Below are 20,341 nucleotides of genomic sequence, written 5' to 3'. Positions count from 1 at the left end.
GCCTCTTCTTATGTTTATGAAAGAAAAACAGGGACAGGAAATGAGGGGAGTACCATTTTCTTTCAAAGACTAAGGTCTGTGACTGTTTTTCGAGGAAAGATCTGTGGACAAAAGTTAATAAACTATCATTTGGGGGGCCGTGTTGTCAAGCTATAAGACAAAATGAGAGTGCGCAACACCATCACCTCCTAAACCCTGATAAAACAAAACAAGTGCAGTTGCGGGGCGTAGCTGTTTAAATTAAACTGTAAAAGTTCGACTTAAGATCAGGGAGGACGAAGAGATGCACTCTTCAACCTTCCAGATAAAAATAATAAAAAATAATAAAGAAATCAACACAATGAAGAGTATGAATGCATGAACCCTGGCTCAGTATCTGCCAAGCTGAGTGCTACATTGTGAATTCAGAGTTGAAAGCGTTTTGAGAAACTTGGCCGTGGACCAAAAAGCCTCTAAATGGCTTCATGGGTTGATTTTTGAATGGTCAGCTGTGGGTGGGGATGAGAAAAGAAAAAAAAGGAGGAGGAAAACCCAAAGTATAAAAATAAGTCTTTCTAGCTTCTCCAACTGAAATACTCCTTGTGGGATTTGGCAAAAAGCAGGTGTTTTTTCAGCTTTTTCGGAGACTTCAGAGAGCGACACGGCAACATATTAGTCGTTAAAACTCTGACAGCTCGCTACAAAGATCTCCTCCTGAGCTCATGGCAACACATCGGGCCGAGCGGCGGGGTTCAGCTGGGACTTTTGGCTCAGGCTCTTGACTCAAACGGGCTCTGCAAGTGTGTGTGTGCACAAAAGTGTGTGTAACAGTCGCCGCGGTGCCATTTGGACCGGTGCCTGACACCCTCCGTGTTAATAAGAGTAATCAGTGCCCCCATGCCTGCTACCAGCCTACATAGCACAGCAGAGACATGGCACAGGCCTGCACCGCCACCTGAGTGTGTTTACCCAAAACACACGTCACCTCCCCCTCGGCTCCACACACACATACACACACACCTCATAGGAGCTAATGAGGGGGAAATGCAGTCAATACAGTACAATTGATCAGCATTGTCCGGCGACTGCACGCCATCGATTGGGTTTCCCCTCGCCAGTAATGCCTCATTAGCCGCGTCTTCGGCACACATGAGCAAACACACAATCAGGTGTAATGCATCGGCGGCGCAAACAAATCACGGCATTTAATTCGGAGGCGCGGGCGAGCGCTTTGGTTCATTTCGCAGAGAACGCTTCGTGTACATTTGCAGTGGATGAATGTGCCGCCGCAGCTGCGTTCCATATGTTTTCATTAATATCAATTGTGTGATATCAATATTAGGGCTGTGTGTGTATGGAGAGTGTGTGTGGAAGCAGGAGAAAAGTAATCAAAATGCAGTTTACTTTTAAAACTGTGCTGTAGCATGCACTGCTGACGCAGAAATGTAGTATATTACATACAGTAATGTGATGTCTCCATAAATGTTATCTATGAAAGGATAAAATATTATTCTCATTGCATCTTCTGGATATATGAAGATATAAAATACTAAAATGTGTATATGTACGTATAAAAGTTTTATATGGTTTGATGCATTGCAAGTGCATATGTCAAAAATATATATTTTATTCAGACATGAACATTTATGAAAGCAACATATGCAAAAAAAAAAGTTCTGTATGTTAATATGTTTTTCTTGTTATATTTTAACAAACATGTATATCTTTCAACAGGTTAAAAAAAATCAAATTCAGAATGGGACAGTCTGTTCTCACTGAAAAAATGACGGTTGACTCAGTCTGATCTCATGTCAAACTCGTAAAATAGCACCACTTTGTAAATTTGCAAAGCCAAAAAAGGAGCTTTTACGTGCAGATGAAAGGTTCCTGCACGGGGTCAGATCAGACGGTGTTATTTTACGCCAGTGACAGCACCTGGCACATCCACCCGACACACACAGGCAGCGTTAGTTGAAAACGCTCCTGGATAGAACCTGCTGTGTCTGCATGATACGCGGCAGGATGGCGGCAACAACGTGATGTAAGGAGTGAGGGTGCCTATAGGGCAGGCAGGAGGAGCGCTGGATTCATCTAACAAACCCCAGACTTTCTTGCGGGAGTGGCTTACTTGTTTGCTTCCTGTCTGAATGTGATTGGGTTTATTTGTCTAACGCTTCTTTCCTCTAATCCTAACCATCAGTGCCAGCATGTGTGTTTGTTGACATCCTGGCGTTGGTTGCTGTGTGCTTGTGTTGTCTATATGTAACTACCATAAACATAATCGCAGCAAGCTGGCATATACGTAAATAAAAAATGAAAAAAAGTATGTGATGCTATTAAAGAAAATGCCGTCACCTAATGACGCTTATTAGAGCTATGTTATGTGAACAGCTAAAAAAAAAACAAATTTGCCGTTATGTCACGTGACGCAGAAGATAATCCATGAAAGATTACAACAAAAGTTTCAGTACACACAAAAACTACAAGACTTTCCCAAAACTTTCAATGACTTTTTTCTAAGCCTATGACTTATTTAGGCCTGACAAACGCAAATGGGACGTTTCCAGGTTTACATTTACATTTATAAACATGCATATTTGTACGGGCTAGAAATATATGTCCATTTATGATTTTTTCCAATTTATATATATATATTTCAAAACATGGAAATATGTGTTTATATATATAAAATTCCTGTATGAGTGTTAATATGTGTTATTTGTATTGTGACAAAAAAAAAATCTCTCTTCAACTTCAGTCTAAAAATTAAAACATAAGTATCACTTTGAGCCCTCAGTGCACGTATATTTTCTTTGACTCTTTGTCTCTTTTCTTGGCAGTGATGCCACTTTGCGTGATTCTTGCCAAACTCAGGATGGGATTGATTTGTTGGAGCATCTGTTGGACTGAAAAGCAACACATTCTTTACTCGGGAGTGGAGCAACTGATTGGACGTTGTCCAGGATCGTTATTAATTATTATAATGTTTACAGTGGCTCAACTTTGAGAGCTTTAGGATGCACACAATCATTTTGCATCTTCATCATTTATAGCGACATATATAAGCTCTCACTGCTGGGAAAGAGACTCTTCCAACGTTTATTTTAGCAGCAATGAGGTGTTTGTTTAGTTACGTTAGAGGGGGAATCTCCAGCTTCCGGCTGAGACCTTCTGCTATAACCTGTGCCCAGATCAGATATCTTCTGTCCTCTGGAGGGATTCGGACGAGATTTGAGGCGCTGTCATGTGATATATGGTTTGTGGTTTCGGCTGTGTGTGTGTATGTGTGTGTTTGGATGGTGGGCAGAAAGGTAAATCCACGTGTCCATTAGTGTATTTATGTGTACGAACGTAAAGGATGTGTGTGAGACTCCAGTGGCCAAACACTGCTCCCATAGAGGTGTCTCCTAAGGCGCAGCGCTGATCCCCGGCCAGACCACTGCTTCCTGAGGCCTGCGTGGATGAAAAATATCCCTGACGCGCACACACAAATCTGTGGAAAGCCCACTTGTCTGCCTGGAAAACCCTGGAGTCCTGGGGGACTGGATTCCCTCAGAAAACACTACTGCTCTCACAGTGTGGGCAGTGTGTGCTCAGAATCAACCAAAGAAGCCTTGGGCGGACGATTCTTGCACTTTTATTGCTCTCCGGAGGCGAACCCCCTCCCTCTGTTCTCCGACGTCCCACTTGAACCTCCGAATGAAGCAGCAGGAAGTTGAAGAAGACTCCCCTCGAGCCTGTCTTTTGCTGTTTGCCTTTCATCTCCGAGAGTTCTTCCAGTGGTTCAGAGGGGCGCTCGAAATAGAGGCGAACGTGTCAACCCCGCGATGCGTGTTTGCCCATGAAGGCCAAGAGTCGGGCCTGTCAAGCCTTTCAGTTGTCCTCGGCACTCGGCGTGACAACTGAACACATCTTTATAGCTATTAGGAGGGCGAGGTCGGAGAGATGCTCCGTCGCGTGTCAGTCAGGGAAAATGCGAGCATGTGAAGCGGCAGAGGGGCGGATCAATCAAACATGTCTGATTAAGTGGGAGAAGGCCGGTTCCTATTTCTCTCCGAACCAAAGGCAATCCCGCTCCATGTAGATTGGGTGCCATTCACCCACTGACTTGTGTACATAGACAAACACATTAAGCACCGGGGCCAATTGCCGTAATGACAGTAATAGAGCGAGCCCAATGACAGACAACAGAATAGCACTTTGGCCGAGGTTGACAGAGAGGGAAATAAGGAAAAGGAATTTTTTTTAAAGGTTTCGCTTTTTTCCCCCTCAGCTAAAGGTGCTCATTTGCCAAGGTGAAGCGGCTGCGAGCGAGGGGCAATTTCCCTCCCATCAAGTGTATGTTTAATTTTCCTTGTCCGTTTTTTACTCGTCTCTCGGGGGCAGCTTGTTTGTGAAGGCTACAATTGCTGTTAACATCTCACTTGATTGTACAATTTCTGGGCTGGAGGCCTCCCCTCTGCGAGTAATCCTTAAACACACACAAGTCTGACTCTTTGTCTTGTTGCAACTTGTGATGGCTCTCATAACTTATCTAGGCTGCAATTAAAATATACACTGGGGGAGACATATTCATATCTGGTGTGCCTCCCCAGAAATAAATTGATAATAAAAAAAATACCATGCTATGGGGTTATTTCAATTTCTAGAATTTTAAAATAAATATTACAATGGGCGCAAAACTAAATTGTTGACTTTTACCGCGCGCACGAAGCATGTGAATGTGCCTTAAAATGCCAAATGTAACAGCGTAACCTTTTGTGTGACAGTGCGAAAACAGAAGAATTTTTTGTCAAAATGCAGCAAAATGCTCAGTTTAGCTGTTAAGTTTTCAGAGATTTATCACGGGTCAAATCGATCAAGATCAGAGTCAGGTCGCAGAGGAAATACATTGCAAATTGACCTCCCCCAATGTTAAACAGGTGATCACAGACCTGCACTGTATATCCAACAGGTGCTACACACATCTTGTTGTCTTAAGTCATACGTCTTTCTATCAGAGTATACAAGCATACAAGTTACTTTTTTAAAACTCTGGAGGTGAATCATCAGTAAAAGCCTTATTTCCACCCCTATCGTTAACCATAACTTATTATAAACACACTTTTTGCAAATCAATACTTTTCTTTGATCTAATTCTGTTCAATAGGGCTAGACACAAAACTAATGCAATCTCTGTGCTCACTTCTTGCCCAAAAATCAACACAGGATACCAAATAATTCTGCACATAAATGTGCACATATCTGCATTTATGTAAACCTACAAATGCACACAAATCCTGAGCAGCAGCAGCAGCAGCAGCAGCAGGGGTCTGAATCAAACTGATGTTCCCCTTTGATTTGTTTCTAAGGGAGGCTTGCTTGGATTTGACTCTGCAAAGTCAGACTGGAGTGGCTAGTTTGAGAGTGGAGGGGGACAAGTTTTTTTGTTTTTTTGTGCATTATAATGTTGGAAAGTATGCATGTGAGAGGCGGTAATCTCTCCCTCTGTGTATCTATCTTTCAGTCTTTAAATCTCTCCTCCAATTCAACATACTGCACAACCCTGGAGGGGTGAAAAAGAAGAAAAAAACTCAAAGCAGTGCTGTCGTCTAGTTATGCAAAATCAGCAGAGTATAGTATTTGTAAACCTCGGCTAGCTGTTCAAACAAAGCATGATTATATATCTCGCCTCCACGCTCTCCCCTGTTCTCCTTTTCCCATTTTTCCAGGTGAGAAGATTATGTAGCTGGGTTGTGTCATTTTGCTCAAATTGCACACACCTGACAGTGCGTGTGTTGCTGTTACAGTACTGTACGTTTGCATATCCGTCTGTGCTGTGTGAGTGGGCATCTGTGGGTGTGCCTGCCACTAACGGGAGCATCATCGGTGAAAGGTTGGCCTTCGGTGGCGGCGGACCTCTAATTTGTTCCGCCACGGCAGAAGTCGGCTAATGCAGCACACCTGCTATCCCTGTACCATCATTAGCTGGTGCAGAACGGCAAAAAGGTCAAACTTAAACAGAGAGATCACAGAGAGGGAGAGAGAAACACACACAGAATGAGAAAGAAGAAAAGTGCGTGTGTGCGTGTGCGTGAGAGAGATAGCGGGAGAGAGATGAGCGCTAATGTGGGGATGATGAGTGGGCGTGGGCTGCCCAGGCATGGAGCGATGCATGATGGGAACACTTCACACACCCGGGGCGCCTGCCTCTGATCTTGGCAAACAAGCCCCCAACATGTAGGCACGATCGCTGCACACCTGTACACAAACACACACCGGCAGAGTACTCGCATGCAAACTGAGCGGCGTGCAGCGCCGAGCGAGATCTGCGAGAAATCCTACACAGTCAGCTGTGCAGATGTGATATCATTTATTTCCATTAATTCTGACACAAAGTGAAGAAGCAGCAATGACGGCAGTGTAAATGAAAAAAAACATCCCATCCATCATCATCCATCCTAAAAAAAAACGTACACTTCCTATCTGGGAAAAGACTGCACCCAAAAGACGTCATTGGAGAAAAACTTGGATCCCATGATTTCCTGCTACTTATCTTTCTCAGAAGACTTTTTTTGGGAATACAGCATGCAATGTCAAGGTCAACTGACCAAAAGCCAGAAACACAACTGTCCACAAAGTACTAAATTCAGTTCCACTAAAAACTTTTTATGGATGGACAAAACCATGCTACAATGGCCTGTGCCAGATCACCTTTAAAAGTTCTTAGGAGGGGCAGTTTTTTGGTTAATCGCTTTTGTTAAAATAACAAAGGTTTCAGTTTCTAACAAAAGGTTAGTGATTCGATTACGTCTTTGAGCTGATACGTGTAAAAGTACTGCAACTTTCAAATTTTGATACATTTTGGAAAATATGGTGTCAGTTTCTCCATGATATATAAATATATTTATTTTTTTACCTGTGCTGTACCTTCTGATGTGCTTTACATATTAGGTTTGTCAATTAAAAAAAAAAGCTTTAATTAAGACAAGAATGAGAAAGAGTGAAGCTTGGCGTCATGAAGCATTCCTCTGACTTAAAAACAAGTCATCACATTAATACGTGTGGTTAAGAAGGACAAATAATCCCCTGACTACACTTGGCTTGACATGCACACGCACACACACACACACACACACACACGCAAAACACACATACACATACACATACACATACACACAAAGCGCTGAGAATGAGAATAAACGCTGTCTCTCCATACCTGGCTGCGAGGTAATTAATTGCTGTGGTATTTAGGAGTGTTCGACTAGACAAATATGACAGAGACAGGGACAATTAGTTTGGCTGTTTAAGCTACATTAACTCTCTCAGCTATTACACCCCAGTGCCAAAGCATAAGTCCTCCCATAGGAAGGCAGCGCTGCGATCGCCGCTCATCCGCTGTGAGGAAACTAAAGGAGGGAAAAACGTGGGGAGGGTTGTTTGTTGTGAGGCATAATTGGGAATAAATTTCAATTATCTGCTGTGTCACTTTCTGAGGTGTGTTTCTTGCATTTCATTGCAGGTGTAACAGAGGTTTGAAGTAGTAAATCAGCTTGTGTACAGAGTTTGTGTGTTTCTGGATACAATAATGCAAAAAAACAAGAATACTTTTGCATATCCGAAATGGGACCATTTTGGACGATGTAGTTTGAAGTGCTGTTTAACCCTTTGAAACCTAGATTAACATCAGTATTTCTTGTGCTGTGATCAGATGCCTTTCACAAGCTTTTTGTCCCTTTGAAACCTGAAAGAGATTTCTTTCAAAAACATGGGGAAAAAGGCAATGCCCAACTTAATTAGTTGGTCTAACTTTAATTAATGAAAGATGACAAGAAAATTACCTAAAAAAAATAGGTTTCAAAAAGATGGAAAGCTCTTCAAGAAAGTCATTCAAAAAATTGGGGGAAAATATCCAGAACTATATTTATGATTTTATATATATGTGTGTATATATATATATATATATATATATATATATATATATATATATATACAGTATATATAGAATACATACATTGTTTTATAATTGTCAGTATTTTTGGTAATTGTCTTGTTTTTTTCTTTTTGCTTTTTTTCAGGTAATTTTTTGTAACTTTTTCATTTAACTTTTTTTTGGTTAATTACTGGGCCATGTCTTTTTAACTTCATATTGATATTTCCCCATGTTTTTGAAAGAAAACAACCCAATTTGCTCAGGTTTCAAAGGGTTAACTGTATCGCATTATACAGACATGTTTTTCCATCATTTTGACCATCCCATTTATATCAGTGAGAATAGGCAAAATTATACTCCAAAAATCAACGAAACTTGAGTCCATAAATGCCACCGAACAGGACTTTGAGTGTAATTGAAAAGCCCTTCACTGTGGAAACTCGTGTAACAGATTGACCGCTGCAGAGAGACACAATTACAATTTCCACAGTTCACCCACAGACAGATGAAGTCCGTCCCAGCATGGAAGTGGCTGGTGTTGGACTGGTCGGCTGGCTGACCTCTGCTCTCCTGGTGGAAACACACGCGAGCAGAATGATGATGCGGCATCATCTAGCAGGTCAGGGTGAGGGCAACGCACCACGTCTGACTCATGGGTATCTATATAGATTCACTGAGACGCGTGGAGAAGCTATGAGACATCAAATTAAAGTCTTATTAAATATTCATCAGTATGTGTCATCTGCACTTTGGAGACATATTTTTGTACCTTTTCGTCTGGAGCTGTTTTTCAAGGTTTGTTCTAATTAAGGGTGCAACATGCAGTATTTTAGACAACAGTGTGCCTCCAACTCTTTGACACCCTGTTTAAGGTACCAGTAGGGACATGGTTTCTCCAGTGAGGCATGGAAGAACTCTCTCTAGCTTAAAATAATGGTTAATTTAATGTAATTTAATTATGTGGGATTCCATCGTCCAATGAAATCCAAATATCCTCAATATTTAGAGGCAGGGTTTGAAATTAGCATCTGCCACTTGCAGGGAAATGGTTGGCATTGTCATTAGGGCGTCCACTAGTTTGACAGAGAAAAGGCAAAATAGAAAGGCACGTTATGACTCTTTATATAAAAAAAATTAATATTTGCTAAAAAATCCTAAACTAAATTGGCTTGAATTCTTTCAAAACACTGGAGAAAGGCAATAAAGAATTTGACAAGAAATGACCCCAAAATTGGCAAAAAAAAGTAAAAAAAACAAACAAATAAAAAAAAAAGATTAAAAAAGTTGATATATTATGTAACATATTTTAAATATACAGTTATGACAATTATAAATATAGTGTCTGGAATTTTTTCCCAATTTCGTTTTTTTAATCTATTTTTCAAATCTCTCTCTCTATCTTTCCCCAACAATAATTTTTGGGCTGTTTTCCTGTCACCTTTTACCAATTTCTTGCAATTTTCTCAGCGCCTTCTATTTTTTTAGAGAATTAAAACTTTTTGCTCAGGTTTCAAAGGTTTAAATACTTTTGAAAGGTGCAAAAATGCAGCAAAGAAAAACTGACATCCATCCAGGTTTCAAAGTTGAACTTTTCACAAAACTAGGGTGTCTGTGCAGCAGAAATGACCAGAGAAAACAGAGACAAAGGCAGTGGCATTGGCCTTTGTTCAACAGGTAGAAAACCTACAACTACCAGAATGCACTGTGCAGAAAGGGACCAAAATACACTCATTTGGAAAGAATATATATTATTGGATTAAATAACAAATAAAATTTCTGAGGGGCAGACAACAAAAAGACACTTTCCACAGTGGCAGGTAGTGAAAAAAAACATATTTCAGACTCTACTCAGAGACTTTCTGAGCCTGATGCAATTCTAAGATGTTGAATATAACAAAAAATATTCCAATACTCTTATTGCTATTAGCCTTAAAAGCATATTTTGGAGCCAAACACCCAGTCACATCTCTGCTCTGCCACCATCTCATCCTCCCTACTGTCACACATGAAGAGACCACACAGACTGAGCTTTCTCTGTTGTTGAACATGAATGTCAATTTTTAACAAAAGGATGATTTTCCTTTATGTTCCCTGCATGTAAATTAAGCTCAAGATCAATTTGTAATCTGTGAGTATATGTATGGCTGCTGAACTCACTTCTATGTTATATCTGCCCACTTTTCACCCCCGTACGAGGGGAAAAGTGGTTGAGTCCGTTAGCCTGCGTTGACCTCGTTCCGAGCTGGTAGTTGGCCACTTATCATCAAAATGGGGGGTGAGGCGACAAAAAAGGGACCCTTGCCAAGCCCTCCAAAAAGTTAGCAACTCGTGTGGCACTCTAAACAACAAAACAATGATTGCTCTCTTGTCCGTATTGCCGGCGCTGCGAGGCAGCGGTGCCAAGACTCTTGTGGAAAATTCAAAACAAGTGGGTGTTTGACAAGTAGCGACAAACGCATTAACGCCAAGGTGGGAGAAATGGTAGCTCAGTGGCAGAGTGTTGGTCAGCACAAGCCTGTTTTTCTACAATTTTTGATCAAACTGGAATGATCTTGTGTTGCTGGTTGTTGGGGGAAAAAAACGGTGTTCCTCTGACAACTTTAAAACCTGTTATCTGCAAATAATACTTACTACCTGATAATTATGCTGTCAGCAACACCACAATTGTGTTCCTTCACCCACAATAACAGAGACATTAAAACGGTTTGGTGAGTTTCGATGACATGATGGAGCAGCTGTCAGCACGAAGAAAACACAGCATTTGTTCATTCATTTGTCCTAACTGCGCTGGCCTCAGTGATTGGCCGTCGTTACGGTGCAGTGATTAGGACTGCAGGAACTGGAGCTGGCATGTTGGGTTAGGATTTCACTGGCCTGGAGGGTCGAGCAAGTTCTGCCCTCCATCCTCATCCGGGAACAAGGGCCTTCAGGACAAGCTCAGAGAACAAGGTCGAGGATAAAAGAGGAGGAAGAAAGCCCAGGAGTGGTGGTAAGAGTGTAAGAGTGACAGACAGAGAGCAGAGAGGAGAAGAATCAAACCTCCTCTTGCCTCCAGCCCTTTCATACCAACTGTAGCTCCAGCCCCTCCCTCAGCACCCTGACTCCTTCTCCAGGCCTCACACCCTGCAGCTTGCCTCTGAGAGTTTTTTCTCCATCCCTAATCGACTTCAACTGATGCCAGTGCAACACAAACTTAAGATTTTGTTTCCTGTTTGAGTGCAAACTGTGCAGGCTGTTCTCATTCACTGTGTGTACATATGCCTCCAAAAGGTAATGCACCACAATTTGTATACAACCCACGCAACCATGAGCGAGTAACACATGTCATCATGAAGGCTGTGATCACGTGACCAATGCACTGATGGGAGTAAAGAAGGAAGCATCATGCAGAGCAAAAGCACTGAAATAGATGCCTTTCCTTCAGGAGACTGGTGTTTGGAGATAATGAAATGAACGGTGACTATTTTTAAAGTATGTTATCACCATGTTTCTTTTTCTAAAGCTAAAAGGTAAATTAACTAGCACTTTTCTAGTCCTTCGACTAATCAAAGCTCTCACACTATGAGTCAAATTCACCCGTTCACACACATTCATACTCTGAAGGCCGAGGCTACCTTACATGTTGCGATGTACTACTCAATTTTCAGACATCCACACACACTCACACCCTGGCACAGACACCTGCAGCTATTTGGGGTTCATTAGCTTGTCCAAGGATACTACGACATGTTGATCGTAGGGGCAGTGGATCAAACCACCAACCTACCGACCGACTTTACTTTCCTGAAGTTAACCTATGTAACTTTACTTGCCTAAAACCAACCGACATAACTTTAAGTCTCGTAATTACTTTACATTAAGTACATAACATCATTCGTGGGTTGCTAATTTTAATAGATATACCATTTTATGTGCATCATCTTAAGATATTAAGCAAACTGTTGTATGGTGATATGTTAAACTATAACTAATTCCAACCAACCTGCAACCTACCTTGTAATAAGTCCATCTTAGGGCCTGTACAAATACTACATTTTTGCACCCTTAAATCCATTGTTTTAATGTAGAATTGTGGAAGGTGCAAGCGGTGCCACTGCAGCATTTCTGTCCATCATTCTGCTTGCTTGTGTGTTTGAATTTGATTGTATCTGTATCAAACCCAGTGCTTTCACATAGCTGCGCTCTTAGATACTTCAATAGCACAGGCTGATTTAACGTGCATTGGTTCTCTGTAGTACTGATGTAATTTGGTTGGTACCCTTGAAAGTAGTGAGTTGAATATTTATATATAAGTTGTTCATTTTAGTGTGGCGATATCCAGAGCTTTACATCTGTCCCAAGGACAACATTTTGGGCCTAATACACACTTAAAAAAACAACGCCTGGAAAAAGATTAGCTCCATACTCCGGATTCCTGGTTTGTAGATAATACAATGCTGGCTATTGTTGTGTAGCAACTTTAGACACAACCTGCTTCCGTTCCCAACAGAGTAGGCACAAGAGTAACACCCAGCACACGACCTTGTGTTTTCCAGGTGGTTAAAGACACGGCATGTGCCCCGGCCTTTACCAACCGTCTCGTGCACTTCTGCACCTCCAGCCTCCACACCACCTCATATCCTCAATTCCCAAACCCTTCCTCCTTCATCTCTTCCACTCCTCTGCTCCTTTCCCCTGCTGTAACCCCACCTTCAAATCCCTTCATCCAGCCTCCTCCAGCCCCACCCCGAGCCTCATCCCCCCTGGCTCAGCCTCTCTCTGGGCTACAGGCTGCTCAGCAGGGGGGTGGGGCAGGTATCTGCAGTGCAGCGTGCTGCGCCTGGCGCTCAGGGCGGCTCTCCGGGGTGAAAAGCCGGCAGGGCTCTGATGAGCTCAGGGTGTCATCCTCGGCTTCCACCGACCCGGCGAAATGAAAGGAATGAGAGGAAGAGAGAGAGAGGAAATGGAGGGGATGGTTGAGTGAATAGGCGTGCGTTGTAAATCTTCACAGCGGCAACAAGCAACCGTGGAGAAGGGGAGGGTGACGAGTGGGTGATGGAGAACGGCAGGCAGGAAGGAGAAGAGAGAGGGAGAGATGGCGCAGAATGGGGAGCGGATTTGCCTCACTCACTTAATGCACTGCTTATGACAGCTAAAGGGGAAAGTGCGCTGGAAATTGGTGAGGAGGAATTACCAGTGTTATACCGCTTGCCATCTTACAAATGAATACCGTTTAGCCTCGGCATATAAATGAGTGGATTTTGCTTGGAGAGAGCGAAAAGAGAGTAGTGGAATGAGAGACACAGGAAAGCAAAGTGGCGGCGCAAGCAATCAGTGGCCGGCGTGTTTTTTTGCGGAGGTGTGTGTGTGCGCGTTGTGCACGCCGAGATATGTTTGTGTGCATAACTGCGGGCGTGTGTGTGTGTGTGTGTGTGTGTGTGTGCGAGCTGAGCCAGCCGCCTGAAATTATGCAAGCAAGTAACAATGAGCAAATTGAACCTCCGCAAGCTGACACACACACACACATACACACACAAGCCCGGCGCAAGGTCAGGCTCAAAGACAAGGGAGTAGGGGCGTTTTAGCAGTGGGTGGGAGCGAAAAACAGATCATGATAAATTGGCTCACATTTTACAAAACGCTGCCCTTAATGCACCTCGGCTAGCCATGCCCCCTAGCCCGGCGCTGGGGCTGCTTTAATAGCAGCAGCTAGCCATTTGTGATATATGAAAACCAGGCTGTGGCACTAATTGCGCAATTACAAAGCGGAAGCGGTGCCGTGTTGTGGCAGCGTGGGGAGGCGAGAGACAGGGAGAGGAATAGAGGATTGTGCACAATAATATGCCTCACTCTTTATTTCTTTTCATCTACCTTTTTTTTAAATCCTCCCTCCATCTCCATACCCCTCCCTGCCTCCTCCTCCTTTCCATCACCCTTTTGCAGAGGCCAGCCGAGCTGCGCCCCTGGCATCCCTGTAGTTTATTGAGAGGTAGAGTGAGTGTGCCAGTTTCACTAAACCACAGGGAGCAGAGGAGCTCCGGAGCATGTGAACACAGTGAAAAGTGAGAAAGTGTAGCGAGATAAGGGAGGGAGGGAAGGAGGGGGGGAGAGGAGAAGGCAAAATTTGTCTTGCGCGTCGATGAAAGGACAATTTATTAGGAGCTGCTCAGGGAGACAGAATATTTTGCCCCAGTGCTTTACGGACTGTCTGGATGAGGAATGGGACCATATTAGCGCAGTGCCGGGCCCGGGCCTGGGACGGGGCTGGGGCCGAGGCTGGAGCAGCAACAACCTGGCACAGCCGCATCACGGGCTGCGGCGAACACCCTTGGGGGTCGTGGATCAGGGGCATACAGGGCTGAAGGAGGGAGGATTTGCAGCGATGGTGGAGATGAATGTGGGCAGAATGAATCCAGATATATCCACAAAACTAGCATTTTCACATAACTAGAAACCCACTCTAAAATGTTTTTTTAAGTTGTACTCTGACTGCTGTAAAAGTTAACACCATGACAAGCTTTTTAGCAACGTGTTATTTAATGCTCTGAACTATATACAAAATCAGATGTTGTAACATGAAACAGAAATCGAGATGTGTAGATGTTTAACCCTGTGAAATTTGTGCAAATTGGCTTAAATTCAATCACGGGAAGCAAAAAAGGCAATGAGCCTAAAAAAATGGCCTAAAAATTTGTAAGAAATTAGTTTAAAAAAGTGCCTAAAATTTTGTAAAAAAAAAAAAAAAACAAAAAAAAAAAAATTTTGAAAAAAAAAAAAAAAAAAAAAAAAAACCCAATAACAACAACAACAAAAAAAACAATGCAGACAAGACTTGGAAAAACTGACAAAAATTTGTAATTATTTGGTGACATTATTTTAAATATGTAATTGTAATTACTTTAAATATTGTATTTTTTTCTTTCTCTAGACAATTTTCCCTAGCTTTTTTATTCATTATTATTATTTTCAGTTCAGTGGACTTCCGCCTCTACATATTACGTTTAAGGTATCCTTCTGCATCTGCTATTTATGTTCTAGATGCTGCTACCGTGATTTCAACACAAGTATTTTTGCTGCAAGTGGTTACGTTTAGACGATAAAAACACATGGCAACCAATGCCGGGACGTCAAACTGAGGTTCTGTGTCAGAATCCGGCTTGCATCTCAAGACAGGGAAGGTGCCGACCCCCATCTACTGTATGTTTGTATTACACTGACTATATGGACAAGCACCTCATACAAACAAACTTCAAATAGGTGTGAGCTGTCCCTTTAAGCATATGCTTTTGTCTGATTTTCAATAAAAGCATTTAGGCTGATGTGGTCAAAACAGCTTTCCACTTCTCACATGCTGGAATGCAGCATAGCCAAGTCTCTGGCAACATGCAAGAACACAGCAGATGTGAGTTGTCCAGCAACACAAACTCCTCTCAGTTTACACGAGGAGCTGGAATTACCTCACACGTATGAAGCATGTTTGCATACTCCTGTGGCGGCGGCGAGATTAAGAAATCCCGCATTGACTGGCCTGACAGACAGACAGCACAACAGCGGGGGCAGCGCAGCAAACAACACCTGTGCACATCGCAGCGGATAGCTATCCCGGGGTAGAGCTAACATTAGCATGCTGCTGTAAACATGAGCCGAGCAGGTGTCTCATCATCCATTAGCAGCAGCCGCGCTTTGATTGTGTTTAAGTGAGACGATATATGCAGTATCTCCATGGGTGTAGGTTGGGGCGTAGCGCCAAAATCTGGGCCCTGTGCATATGCAGTCTCTGTGGGCCCCTTGTCCTCTCTTGATCTATGTCTCTATTACCGCCTATTAAGTTTAGGAGAGGGGCTTCAGGGAGCTTCCACTATTTCTCCTATACATTGTTCAGTATGTCGACCAATTTATTCAATCAATAATTTTTTTAGTTATGGCACTAATTATTAAATAACATTTAAAAAATGAATGAGAAGTTTTAAACTAATCCAGACTATAACAGATTCTCATTTCAAATTGTCACAATAATTCAATTAAATATGTAATTCTGACATTTTTCCTTACTTTTTGTTCTCATCCCAACTTGTTACATGTTGCCTCTTTGCAGTGGACTTCCGCGTCTATCTATTACATTTTAGGAATCCCTCTGTGACTGCTCTTTATGTTCCAGGATGCTGCTACAGTGATGTCAACAGAAGCATATGGTGGGATTACGCTGCATTTGGTGATGTTTAGGCAACAATACCACTTGGCAACCAAAGCCAGGACATCAACAAAAGCACATTTCAGCACAGATGGTTAGGTTTGGGCAAAAATGGCTTATGGAAAGGTGTACAAAAAAAATCACATTTAGATGGGAAGCGAACATCGAACTCCTGCATGAAAGTCTGGGGTTTGTTGGACGCATCCAACGCCCATCGCATTGCACTGTTACAGGCAGCATTTCAAAATGACGCTGTCCTGCCACATTTCATGCAGATGCAACAGGTGCCATCTGGCCACCCACCTGCATATAATAACACTGCAAACAGCTCCATCCAGCAGCGTTTTCACCTGATGCTGTTTAGCAGTGTTAATGCACTGAACAGTGGCTTCTCGCATCGAAATCATATGCCACAAGAACTGCCAAAGTGGCGGTATTTAATTTAAGTTTGTATTAACAACAGGCTGAATTAAATAAATAAATTCAATTTATTTTAATGTAGTTATGTCACTAATTATTGAATAAAATAAATGCGAACTAATCCAGACGTATCATTCTACGCTTTTTTTAAGATTTTATATATATTTTGGCCTTTTTTTTCTTTAGATAGATGGGACAGGATAAGCAAGGAAGGGGTAAAGAAAGTGGATGACAAGCAGCAAAAGGCCACAGGAGTCATACGTAGTCACTGCAGCAGGGACGCAGCCTTTGTGGAGCACCTGCTCTATCAGGTGAACTACTGAGCACCCGTTTTCCAGGGTTTTTAATCATCATCAGGGCCCTGGCTAATTAGTCTCACTTTTCCCACCACTAACATACCCCTAGGTGTAGGTTTTGTTTTAATATTGGGGGTGGGTGGGGGCACATGGTACATGTAAGGGGGGGCTTGTGGGTCCTCTGTCAGATAATTTTGAGCATCAAAAAGTTACTTTCCTGCATTCTGGTGAATCTTTATGCACCAATTCCTGACTTGTTTTTGCAATTTATTCTAAAAATGTCTTCAATTTTGTCAAAATAAAACCCTGTGGTATTTATTATGCTTTTAATTGGGAGTGAACAAACGCACATGTCACAAACCCGCCCCGAAATCTACACCCATGATTATCTCTGTGCAAATACAGTAACAGGAGAATTTAGAGCTTGGGTAACATTTTTCCTTTGCAAAAGGCTTCTTATTAACCTGCGTGTTAACCTATAGAAAAGAGTTATGAGTATGCTGTAATACTGTATATGAATCAGCAGCCATTATACATGAATATATAGGTTGGAGCGTGGGGCCAGTATGAGACAAGGCTCTCCATAAAACACACAGAAAAAGATACTTTTCCCACTCTTTTTTATGAATAGAAAGTAGGAGAAAAATGATGTAGGAGAAAAGCAGTGAAGCAATAAGGTTAAACTATAATTGTTTTCCTTTAAAAGGCATTTGGTTAATTTTCCTCCTGCATGGAAATAAAAAAAAACCCAGATGGTCCCAGGAAAGCCAAGCAGTTTCTGCTCTCTCCTATTGCAGAGGCCCCGTCCCCCAGCGTACAGCTCCGACGCCTCGACACATCTCCGGTGTAACCAGCGAAGCACGCTTCCTATTTATCTCCCGTCTCACTGAGCCGCAGCTAGCTGGCGCGGCTGGCGTGACCTCCGCTGGGCGCACATTAATTTCACCTCGCCGCTTCTATGGCACCGATTAATAAAAAGTGACTAGGTTTTCAGCAAATGAACACGCGCTGATAAATGAGGGCCTGCGCCTAATTGCTTGGTAAATTAAGAGCTCACAATAGTGACGACGATGTGTGCTGCTTTTAATATTTAAAAACTCATTAAGTGTGAGAACGTCTCGCTTAGTTGGGCAGGCGGCCTTGTATGATCACCTTTAGGTGCTATTAACGGCCGTGTGAAATGTCAGTGTGAGTTTCAGGTTGGAGGTGGACCGGCTCATCTGATCAGAGCTGCTTTGACTCCAACCTCCAGTTTGCTGCTTTTCACCTCAGGAAAATATTCTCTCACTCGCCCACACACACACACACACACACACACACACACAGGAAACACACACACACACACATAGGCACTGCTTGACACACACTTACATGCACACGTGTGCCTGTGCAGGCTTTAAAACTGCAGAAATGATCTGAATCACACCACAAGCGTCCGTGCATCTCACACACCATGCAGGATTTGGAATCACACACAGGCATAAATTTTTGGGGTTAAAGGGGGCGTGCCTCCCTCAATATTTAGAACATCTGCAATTTGTACCCCTCAATAAAACCATTGAAGTAGTACAGCACTTTTATTTTGACTAAAGTAAAGACATTTACACCATAAACTGATGCAAAAAAGGGAGAAATTGGTGCATAAAAATCACCAGAATGCAGGAAATTCAGTGTTTAATGTAGGATTGACAACGTTTAACCATTGATCCTTTAACAGCCCAGAATGTCTTTGGCGGGTTATGCATGCCGCTTTGCAGGTTTATTTTGCTACTCTGTGCACCACCCGGGTCTGGTGGGAGCTAGTAATCCCGCTCATTCCATGATTATTGCCTGTAATGTTTCCTCAGCAATGTTGCTGTGGAAACATTGTGCCCACGCTCTGATCTATGGTTGCACTGTGAGTAAGCCTAATTAAGGTGCAAACCACTTTAAGCATTGTTACGCTGTTTTAGCACCGTTAGCAGTGTTAACTGTGGTGCTAACATAGTTACCAGTGCTAAACGGGTTTTCCATCTCTAATAAAGCTGCTTGCTCACTGAGACTACCTGAGAGGAGAGCTGGCAGCAGAGGTAGTAACATCGCTGAACTGAGGTCTTTCTGAAAGCCAGGACAGCCGGCAGGACAGGACCGTGGGCGGGAAGGTTTCTTATGGTGTTTTATGCATGTGACCAAGAGGGTGGAGACTTAAACCGCTCAAAAGAAGACTCAAAGAGGAAGAACATAGGCCGTTAATGTCCACAAATTGGGGAAACGATAAGATTTGGGAGCTTCTTTTTATCTCAGCAGAGGACAACATGAGCTACCATATAAAAGCGACAGGAAATGATTGCTATTGCCATGTTTTCGCCTTTGCCACACTAGAGGCCAGTCTAGAGAACACATCACACCCATCCTTCAGCACCTTCACTGGCTCCAGATACACCACTGAATCCATGATCAAGATTCAAGATTCCTTGCCCCCTCATACCTTACTGACCTTCTCTGGAGCCACTCCCCCACATGTCACCTCAGATCATCTGATGACAATCCTCTGACCCCCATCACCAGGACCAAGCACCGCACTTCGGGGGAAAGAGACTTTGTCATTGCTGCCCCAATCTCTCTGTAACTCCCTCCCTCCAAAGATCCGCAACTCAGACTCACTCCCCTCATTTAAAATAAGCCAACCTACAAGGCTACAGGCCTACAATACTTGTCTCCCACTGCCTCGTCAAATCTGAACAGCCATATCCTCTAAATTTGATTTTGTATTCTCTTCTTGTATCTGTATCTGTTCTGTTCATGTAAGCGTTTTTCAGTATTTTGTACTCTCTGTTTTGCATTTGTATTTGTTTTCTTTGTGCATTTCATGTAAAGCATCTTTGAGTACCTTGAAAAGCGCTATATAAGTCCTATCTATTATTATTATTATGACAATTATTAGAGGCCAGCGCGGTTGTGTTAAATATCGCACCTGTCTCACCTCTTTTACTTCTGTAAAGCCAACATGCTGCCTACAATCACACACTAAAGTGGCAAGATGCTGCCGTTGTTTGTGTGCAGTGCAGAGCAGCAAATAAAACAGTTAGTTAGTGGTCAGTGGGTGTCAGGCTGTTTTAAGCAAAATTAACCCAAACTTACATTTCTACTTAAATGGTTACAATTTTCCAGCAGGGTTTCCCCCCAAAGCTAAAACCTACCGACCAACCTCACTGGAATAACACACAAAAAAGTGTACACATATATCTATAAACAGACACTCCTAACACACACGGCTTACACAATACAATAATATACACAATTTGGAATCACACACATAAATAAAAATCTCTCTTCATACACACACTCATACAAGCAAAAAGACACACACACACACATAGTTTTGTGTCTGCGTGTACAATACAAACCCCTCATGCTGTACGCTGAATTACACACAAATTTTGTCTCTGCACACACACATGCACAAACAAACACTCCTCCTCCTCCGTGCACATCTCACACACATGTCACAACGTGAATGTCATGCACCATTTGGAATCTGGAGAGCAGAGATGAGCGAGCACTAGCAAATATTGAAAGTATTTA

The sequence above is a fragment of the Plectropomus leopardus genome, chromosome 24, assembly GCF_008729295.1.
Source record: "Plectropomus leopardus isolate mb chromosome 24, YSFRI_Pleo_2.0, whole genome shotgun sequence".
Classification (NCBI taxonomy): domain Eukaryota; kingdom Metazoa; phylum Chordata; class Actinopteri; order Perciformes; family Serranidae; genus Plectropomus; species Plectropomus leopardus.
Note: the sequence above shows the minus strand (reverse complement) of the source record.